The sequence below is a fragment of the Nicotiana sylvestris genome, chromosome 7 (assembly GCF_000393655.2).
Source record: "Nicotiana sylvestris chromosome 7, ASM39365v2, whole genome shotgun sequence".
NCBI lineage: Eukaryota > Viridiplantae > Streptophyta > Magnoliopsida > Solanales > Solanaceae > Nicotiana > Nicotiana sylvestris.
This window is the reverse complement of record NC_091063.1, coordinates 130,704,488-130,714,910: the sequence shown is the minus strand read 5'-3', so window position 1 is coordinate 130,714,910 and position 10,423 is coordinate 130,704,488. Positions and strand designations below refer to the sequence as shown.

At 35.3% G+C, this 10,423-nt stretch overlaps 1 long non-coding RNA gene across 1 annotated transcript; it reads right to left on the bottom strand.

The window, feature by feature from the left end:
• Window positions 1-436: 436 nt before the first annotated feature.
• On the bottom strand, window positions 437-9,505 carry LOC138872512 (uncharacterized). Its single transcript, XR_011400890.1, has 2 exons — window positions 9,012-9,505; window positions 437-3,553 (listed from the first exon to the last, which is right to left on the bottom strand). It is a non-coding gene; the product is annotated as an uncharacterized lncRNA (long non-coding RNA).
• Window positions 9,506-10,423: the final 918 nt, after the last annotated feature.

The window sequence follows — 10,423 nt, the reverse complement described above, 5'->3', positions numbered from 1 at the left end:
AAAATAATAAATATAAAATTGTGAAATCGGTCCTAATTAATTAAAACAAACTACATTACGACAAGAAGTTGTATATATTGATATATTCTAAGATTATACTAAAAATAAAAATAGGTTAAAAATAATATTTTTCTAACAATACCTAATACCTTAATTAGATAGAGAAAAAATAAAACTATTTTTTGTATTTTTTCAATATTCATTATAAAATAAAGTAAAAGAGTCTAAACTAGTTAAAATAGCAATATTAGACCTAAACTAAATATTTAACACTAAAATATGTAAAATCTTGGGGAGGGTCAAAAATTACATGTTTACAGTTGCCCCCTCTTTGACTGGAAACACGAAGAGTTTTCTAACAAAAAACGACTAGACAAATTTTTTGACCCGACCCTTATTTAGAAAGGCCAAAAACTAAAAAAAAAAAAAGAGAATGTGACCAAGCTTTGGTATTTGAGTTGTATACATATCTTTGGCTATAAAGGAATCAGGCCACGTGTAGTTCAGAATTAGGACGAGTGATGGAGTACCGAGGTGGAGAGCCGATTGAGGTGCCATCGGGGTTCCGGTCCGCGGTTCCTATCATTACATCAAAAATCATAATTAAAAAAAGACTAAGCCTATCAGCTACGAGTTACAAGATTCCTATCTATGAGTCTTCTGAAGCTTGATCTTGAATCTTGGTTGGTTCTTCGTGCGGACTCTGATCTTAATCTTGATGCTTCTTAGCTGCAGGTGTTAGTTTATTCTTCCACGGCTTCTTCGGATCAAGACCGAACATGCAGTGCTCGTGATTTCAGCCATGTCTTGAGAAGTTCACATCTTTCATCTGCTTCTGCATTTGGATTCACTTCCCTCTCTTTTTTTCTTTTTTCTTTTTTTTTTCTTTTTCTTGTTTTTTCTTGGATTAAGGCTTCTTCTGTGGTCATCTCGGACTGTCGACTCGCATTCTTGATGCGAGCTTCTACTACTTCTATCTTGAATTGAATTCTGAAATGACTTCCCTCATTCTCCAAGTGGGTGCCTGCTAATGACTTAAAACTAGAAATGAATTCCAGTGTTCTCTAGGTGGGCGCCTGATACCGAGTTAAACTGAAATGAATTCCCTTGTTCTCCAGGTGGGCGCTTGCAACTGACTTAAAACTTGAAATAAATTCTCTCATTCTTCAGGTGGGCGCCTGATATTGACTTAAAATGAAATGAATTCCCTTGTTCTTTAGGTGGGCGCCTACAACTTACTTAAAACTCGAATGAATTCCCTTGTTCTCCAGGTGGGAGCCTGATGCTACATCAAAATAGACAAAATAAACGAAACTTTTCTGCCCCATTTTGCACTGGGAAGATTTGTGAGTTATTAACAGAACTTTAAATCACCTATGCTATTGATGAAGGATGCAATTGAAGACTCGACTAGGATGTGCGTCTCATGTGACTAAAACTAAGAAAATTTTGACTAGCAAATGCGTCTGCTAAAAAAACCCTGAATAACCCGGACTAGGAAGTGCGTCTCCTAGGGTAAAACTTGAATGAACAAAACTAGGAAGTGCATTTCCTAAAAAGTATAACCTGAAAGACCCAGACCAGGAAATGCGCCTGCTAGGGGTAAAACCTTTAACCTAAAATTAGGAAGTGCGCCTCCTAAATAAATAAAATCCGAAAAAAACCAAACTAGGAAGTGCGTCTCCTCGATTTGAGATTGAGCTTGCAAAAAACTATAAACTAAGTTTGACTAAAGTAAAAACAGATCCTATTCTCCAGGCAGGGCCCCTGATTTCAAGAAAACTAAAGATTGATAACTTAAGAAAACTAAAAATTGACCCCTTTTTTCAAAGCCAAACTCCTTTTTTTTAAAACTATCCTAGGAGAAAATTCATCAGACTAGATTTTCTATCTTAGGAGAAAGATTCATCAGACTAAGACGTTTATCTTAGGAAAAAGTTTATCAGACTAGGTTTTTTTTTGTTTGGCATCTTAGGAAAAAAATTCATCAGACTAAGATTTTGATCCTATGAGAAAATTCATCAGACTAGGTCCATTTTTGTTATCTTAGGAGAAAGATTCATCAGATTAAGATTTATATCCTAGGAGAAAGTTCATCAGACTAGGTTTTCTATCTTAGGAGAAAGATTCATCAAACTAAAGATTTTGATCCTGGTCCCTTTTTGTTATCTTAGGAGAAAGATTCATCAGACTAAGATTTCTATCCTAGGAGAAAGTTCATCAGACTAGGTCCTTTTTTGTTATCTTAGAAGAATGATTCATCCGACTAAAATTTCTATCCTAGGAGAAAGTTCATCAGACTAGGTCTTCTATCTTAAGAGAAAAATTCATCAGACTAAGACATTTATCCTAAGAGAAAGTTCATCAGACTAGGTCCTTTTTTTGGTGTCTTAGGAGAAACATTTATCAGACTAAGATTTCTATCCTAGGAGAAAGTTCATCAGACTAGGTCTTTATATCTTAGGAGAAAGATTCATCAGACTAAGATTTTTATCCTAGGAGAAAGATTAATCAGACTAGGTTTTCATATCTTAGGAGAAAAATTTATAAGACTAAGACGTTTATCCTAAGAGAAAAATTCATCAAACTAGGTCCTTTTTTTTGTTATCTTAGGAGAAAGATTCATCAGACTAAGATTTTTATCCTAGGAGAAAGATTCATCAGACTAGGTTTTCTTATCTTAGGAGAAAGATTCGTCAGATTAAGATTTCTATCTTAGGAGAAAGTTCATCAGACTAGGTCTTCTATCTTAGGAGAAAGATTCATCAGACTAAGATTTTGATCCTAGGAGAGAGTTCATCAGAGTAGGTCTTTTTTTTTTCTTTTTTTGGTATCTTAGGAGAAAGATTCATCAGACTAAGATTATTTATTGGGAGGAAAATACATCAGACTACGACTTTTTATCCTAAGAGGAAAAATGTGACGAGCAAATAACAAAATTTTATGCATACGAGCAAGATAGAAAGAGGCAAAGATTTGAGAAACTTCCTTTTGTCGGCTCTTCTCTTCCTTTAATTTTTTTTCTTTTTTTTTGTACCACTTTTCTTGCACTGCTTTGTTCCTGTTTCAAATAAAGAAAAGTTTATCAGTTTTAAAAGTGGTGATCGGTTTGTGGCCTTTGAGTCTTGGGCAACTTGGCCTTGTGTCCATTCTTTTTTAGAAGACCGACTACCTTGGTAATTGGCCGCACTGCTGGGAGACTCTGTTGTTGCTTTCAAGGAACCTTTACTTTCTGTATCAACCCTGATTATTTTACTCCCAGTGCCATTGGTGTTTTGTGGCTCAATCAGCCTTATCTCGAAATAGAGATTTTTTTTCTTGGATAACCTTTTCTGATATCTTGAATGGTTTTTGCTTTTGAAGCAATTTCTCTGTCAAAGAGAATCACAACTGGAAGTGTCTTTTGCATGATGTGCACACTCCATAGTCCTTGTTTAGTGCTACCGAGAATCCCTTATTAATCTCAAAGTTTTTTCTTGCTTGCTTTAGACAAGTAGGCCGACAAAGGTCTTTTTTTTTTTGGAGGGGGGAGCTTTGCATGAATCCTCAAGGCCTGTTGACAGTAGCAACTGAGTGTGATGGCCAAATTTACTTTATGCAACAGAAAAGCTGGTAGTAGATTTTGAAATCTTTTCTTGCTTGTTTTGACAAGGACTGACTTAGAGTGAAAGACACAATGATGTAAGGAAATAATATTAACAAGAAATGCCCTGTCGAGAAGGACAAAAGGAAAAGTTGTTTTTTTCTTTGCGGTAACTAGCCTTAATGATCATGACATGTATTTTGGACTTAACGGCCTGATCTATCAAACTGATCCAATTTTCTCTTTTACCATTCTTATGACCTTTGAAGTCGGGCTTGTTCATGTCAATTCTTTGCATCTGCCTCACGACTCACTTTCGACTAGTGGTGCCCAAGGATTTTTCACCAACATGTCTCTCTCATTTATTTATCTCTATTTACCATCATCTTACCGTGCCCATGAAAGTTTTCACTAGTAAGACTCTCTCATTTGTTTTTCTTTTTTTATTTTTTACTTTTGCCTTCTTGTGTGAGCAACCTGACAGTGTTCTATGTAACGTGACCACCGTTGCTCATTGCATGCTTCTTTTGACATTCTCGAAGACATATTGGGAGGTCTTTATTTGGAAGATTTTTGGATAGGGTAAGAAAGAAGGGTCGGCATGAAGGCTCAAAGTAGACTCAAAAAGAAGGGGGTTGTAGACTTACAATTCTTGGAATCGACACTTTCAAAAGTGAAATAAAATCTTTGCCCCAGTTTTAGCTATTGGGGATTTTTTGGAATTTTTTTCTTTCTTTTTCTTTGAATTCTTATTCTTATTTGGTTGGACCGAACCGTGAGGCTGCCTACGTATCTTTTTTTTAAGGAATACGTAGTTCAAACATCTAACCTGACTATAATTTTTTTCATCTTTCTTTTTTGTTTTTTTTGTTTTTCTCTTTTTTTCTTTTTTTTTTGCTTTTTTTCTTTTTCTTTTCAAAACAAATTGCCCCAGCCTTTATTTTCTGAGGATATGAACCTTTGACTTTTTTTTTCTTTTTTTTTCTGAACTTTCTAAGAGTTGTCCCAATTTGTACTCTTGGGCCGTGGACTTCTTTTTTCCATCATTTTTCATTTTTATTTTTTTATTGGACTTTTAACTCTAAAGTTGATTCCAAAAGAGGGTGGTCAAAGAAAATAACATAGGCTCAAAAGGGGTAACAAAGGGTATAAAGTGCTCGGGTAGCAGAAAAAGGACCTCCCAGCCTCGAGAACGCCAAACATAATATCTTTTCGCGATCACAACATTGGCGAACATGTCTATCTTCTCGGTGTGTCGTGGTCACAAGACACTTTCCATCCCTTATGTCAAACTTTCCAATAAACTTCAATTGATTAAACATCCTCAAGCTCCATCCTCACAATGATTTGAAGGTGAATTTTACTCTACCTTAGTTCCCCAGTATTTCAACTCTTTATTCATCCTCAAAAATGTCTTGTTCTCAATCCAATTCAAGCTTAAATCAATTTTCTAAGATCTGGCCAAAAATTCCACATGCATGTCATATCACTAAAACTAGCGGGAAAAGAACTGTGCACAAAATGGACACACAATGACAGACTGCCTTTTTTTATTGAATAAAAGATAGAAGGGTCCGATAGCACAAAAAGAAGAAGAAAAGACGACAAAATAAGCTACCATAACTCCTCTCTGTCTAAAAGAGGAGTGACGGTCCAGTTGCTAAGCGACATTTAGCCACATACTTGTAAATTAACATTACTACGGTATTCGACCATTTTTATTGCAATGGATTCAACACTCAAATTCTGACATTTGATTAAACTATTCCCCATATTGGCTGTCGGATTTCAGGATTGACAACATGGGAATTTTCACAGTATTTAATTCGCCAAAGGACTTGGACGAATTCTCTTGTCTCCCTATCATCACAGATCATCCAAGCAGAGCATGTCCTATTGCTCAAAACTGGTAGAAGTTGTCTCGATTTTTATCACCAACTTGCCTACTTGCCTTTTCGTGACCTTAGTTGGATCAACAATGGTGGTTCTTGTTCCTTCGGTTGAGAAGATGCTTTTATTTTTTAGGGATCTTGGATTGTTCTTGGTGACTCGCCATTGCAAACCAACAAACTGACCACCTTTAACTAATTTTTATTTTTAAAAAACAAGCACGTTAGAATAAACACTCTTTTTCTTTTTCCTTTTTTTCTCTTTTTTTTCTTTTTTGTTTCTTTTCCACTCCTTTTTTTTTCAAAATCATTCGACCGTACCTGATGTGGATTGCCTACGTATCATGTGGGAACATGAATCAGATCTTGCGTAGTTCGAGAAGATCAAGAATAAAGAAAATAAACTAACTTTTTTTTGGATTTTGATTTTTTTTATTTCCGAAAGAAAGACTCATAGAGAAGGAAGAAAATATTTTTGAATTTCGATTTGTTTGTTTTAGTATTTTTTTTGTTTTTTGAGAATTTTTGAAAAGAAAGACTTCTAAAGAAGAAAGAAAATATTATTTTTTAATTTCAATTTTTTTTGGTTTGGAATTTCGAAAGAAAAACTTATAAAGAAGAAAGGAAATATTTTTGAATTTTAGGACTTTTATTTTGAATATATGAAAGAAATACTTCAAAATAAAAGAAAAAATATTTTTGAATCTTGAATTTTCTCTAGAATTTTCGAAAGAAGAATGAAAATATTTTTGGATTTTGAGAGAAATTAAAAAGAAATTTTTTTTGTATTTTTTTTAAATAGTGATCTAAAAGAAAGACTTTCTAAAGAAGTAAAGGAAAATATTTTTTAGATTTATTTTGAAATTTGTGGTCAAAAAGATAAACTTTCTACAGAAGGAAGTAGAGAAAAATATTTTTGAATTTTTTAAAAATTGTGATCTTAAAGAAAGACTTTTCTAAAGAAGGAAGTAAAGAAAAATATTGTTGGATTTTTGAAAATTGGGGGCCGGAACCGATGAGGTTTGCCTACGTATCTCACATCCGGTGGGAATCAGACCCGCGTAGTTCGACCAGTTTTGATGGAACTGGATGACTTTTAAAAATACCTGGCTTATTTTCTTTCTCTTTTTTTTCAAACTTTCAGAAGAGTTTTGGAATGTTTCAAACACTTTGTCACCCTTGGTTTTTTTTTTTTTTTGATTTTTTTTGATTTTCTTTTTCTTTTTTTTTTTATTTTCTTTCCCTATTCTAGAAGCCAGTCAACATGCAAGCCGAAATAAATAGATGCGCAAGTGGCACGTAAAATGTATCAGGATGATCTTTTAATTTGGGTACACCTGTCCTAGACGGACCCAACCCCTGTGTTGAGTCCCCAAAGTCAAATGCACGTGATGCAAACAAACGTACCTACTAGGGATCCGGCATGAGGCTATGTTATTCTAGGTTTAAAAACTTGGGTGTATTGTTCTAGACCTGGCTTACCCGAGCCGACAGCTCGTGCCGAGGGGGGGGGCAGCGTATCGGGAATACAGAAGCTTCACCGGCTTTGCAACTTATTCGAACCTCATTCTAAAATTGGGATATGACTCTAACAGAAAAGAAGCCACGTGAAACGCACCTTTCCCGGAAGATTTAGAAGACTTAGAGAGAAGAGGGTTTCGTAACAGTTTTTATATAGTTCAAGCAATATCAAAGCATTAAAAAGCAGCATGTAGCACATTAGGCTCAAACACGTAAAAATCAGATAATAAATAAAAGTCAACTATAACAGTTATTCTAAGCTCGAATTCTGAACCCCAAACCAGAGATTCTAGGTTCTTTTCCCCAGCAGAGTCGCCAGAGCTGTCACACCTCCTTTTTACCCGAGAGGGATATAAGGGAGTTTTTCCAATTAAAGTGACATAAATCGAAATAGGATTATTTATTTATTTCAAAGTCGCCACTTGGGATAGTTTGTGGTGTCCCAAGTCACCGGTTTATTTTAGAATCCCAAATCGAGGAAATTGACTCTTATTTATGGTCTGCGAACACAAAAATCCAAGTAAGAAATTCTGTTAACCCAGGAGAAGGTGTTAGGCATTCTCGGGTTTTGTGATTTTAGCACGGTCTCTCAACTATTATTAATTGGCCTAATTATCTGATTTATTACATGTTTAAAACCTATTGTGCTTTTTTTAACCTTTTAAAACCGCTTTTAATTATTTATGGAATTTGTTTGAACAAGTCGCGATGTCGCGCACTCATTGCTTTGGTACACATTGCAAACCGCATCAAAATGCACCCGCGATTTACAACATGTTTATTTTTATTATTAATCAATGTTATGGTCGGGTCATATGAAATGTACACCCGAATTGGGGATTATGTATCATGACAATGCCACGGGAACTGTACCCATAGTCACGATGATTAGCTACGCGCCGAAAAATTTGCCTACCCACGTGTGGTCGGCCTAAGCATATTCCTAGCAGTAGTATAAAAAATAAACTAAATAAAAGAAGAAGAAAAGAAACAGGAGAATTCAATTTATGCCCATTCTTTCTCAACAATTAATTCCCAAAATCCCATGGCCTATCGCCGACAATGAAGCATACGAACAGTGATGAACACAACGAAAAAACAAACGAATGTAGAAATAAACAATCTATTGAATAAGCATTCGGACCGTACAATGGAACTAAATGACTAGGTAATTAGATAAATTCACAGGATACTAAACTAAATGGAGACAAGGAGAATTAATCAAAGCTACTGTTACTACATGAAACTTGCAATGCTTATTTAAGCTAATATGTTGACTACTCTAAAGGACAAGTTCGAATCTAAAAATATAACAGAGAAATATACCTATAGAATGGATGAGTGCAAGTGCTTAACACCACAAATAACCCAGTTCTCACAATTAACGAAATCCCTTATCCAGTGAAGAGAAAATTCAATATTTCAAAAGGAGTAAAAAGTCATGTTATGAAAAGCATTTTGAATCATACTTCAATTTGCAGAATTGAAGTCAACCAAATCCTAATCACTTCACGTCAATATTCACACAACTATGACCTTACGCTGAGTTTCATTTAAAACTTAAGAGACATGATGTGCACAATTGTGTGAGAACCAATAAAAATCACTCTCCGGATATAAACTCTGTTAAATATCAGTTTCAACCGTGGAAATGGAACAAACAAGGCATGTAGACATTATCACTAAACACGAACACTAGCTTAGCATTTTCAGAAAAATCAAGTCCGAAGTAGACTAAGCTAAGTGATTGCACCTCTTACTAAAAACTGGCCGGCGACTTAACTTCTCATGACCACATTGAATCAACAACACACAAAGAATATCAGGAAAGAATTAGTAACTTCATGCCAACAAGAACGCATCGAGATAGGAAACATGTCACTAATCAAAATTCACTTGACGGCAAGTTTCGATCGAACAAGTCAGGACAACAGCAAGAACTCAAGAGAAAATAGCGCTTCAGATTCATGCTTTGATCAATACAGTAATAAAATAAGAGAAAGAGCAAGAAGATGAACCTGAATGCGAACAACTTTCAATTTAGTATATAAAGGAACGAATACAGGCAGACCGGCGTCGAAATTTGAACTTGCAACAGAACAAGAACATTATAGCAACAGTCGAACCGTGATTAAGATCATGAACAGACCTCGGACGACTGACAGAAACTTGAATCGGCTCCAAACCTCGGTTTAATCACGCAACTTCAACCATTTTTGGAAACAGAAATTGAATGGAAGAAACTAATATTTTTTTGTGTATCTTTCTGAGTTTGAAGTAAGATTTGATTTTTTTTTATCTTTTTTATATAGAATCCCCAATTTTCTGTCCAAAACCCCTATCCTTATTCGTTTGTGAGCGTTGCGGCTGAAGGTGGGGAGTTGAAGGCTGGTGTGGCTAGAGATTATGGAGACGAGGTCAGGGTGAGCAGCTTCGGCTGCTTTAGGGATGTTTTTGGGTTGGGGTGTTCTAACGGTGAAGAAGAAGAAGTTCGGGGGGGGGGGGGGGGTGGATCCCCTTTTTTGGGTTCTATGGCTGATCCGTTTTTCTGTGTGTTTAGCTGCCCGTTTTTTTTCTAGGTTAGAGATGGTTGTTAGGGTGGGGCTCGGGATTATGAGCTTAGGATTTATGGGCTAGGTCCGAATTGGGCTAAATTTACCCTTAAAAGTGACCCTTTAATTCTACTAGACTAAAAATATTAACTCCTAAAATAATAACTATAAAATGGTGAAATTATTCCTAATTAATTAAAACAAACTACATTACGACAAGAAGTTATATATATTGATATTTTCGAAGATTATACTGAAAATAAAAATAGGTTAAAAATAATATTTTTCTAACAATACCTTAATTAAATAGAGAAAAAATGAAACTATTTTTTTGTATTTTTTCAATATTCGTTATAAAATAAAGTAAACGAGTCAAAACTAGTTATAATAGCGATCTTAGATCTAAACTAAATATTTAACACTAAAATGTGTAAAATCTTGGGGAGGGTCAAAAATTACATGTCTACAATTCTAACACACACGTCAAACTGCTCAACACTTTTAATTAAACTTGCCAAAATTAAAATCTAACCAAAAAGTATTACCACACATGGGTTGCCTCCCAAGAAGCGCTTGATTTAACGTCGCGGCACGACGATGTCCTCAGATTCCAATTCAATGGCACCATAGGCAGACACATTTACAACTTAAACGGGCCACACCATTTGGATTTGAGTTTGCCTGGAAAGAGCTTCAGTCTTGAGTTGAAGAGTAAGACCAAGTCACCTGATTTAAATTCCCGCTTCAAAATCTTCTTGTCATGAACAAACTTCATCCTTTCCTTATACATGGCCGCATTCGCATAGGCAAGAAAATGGAGTTATTCTATCTCATTGAGTTGGGTCATCCTTAGATTAGCAGCTTCGGCGTAGTCAGGA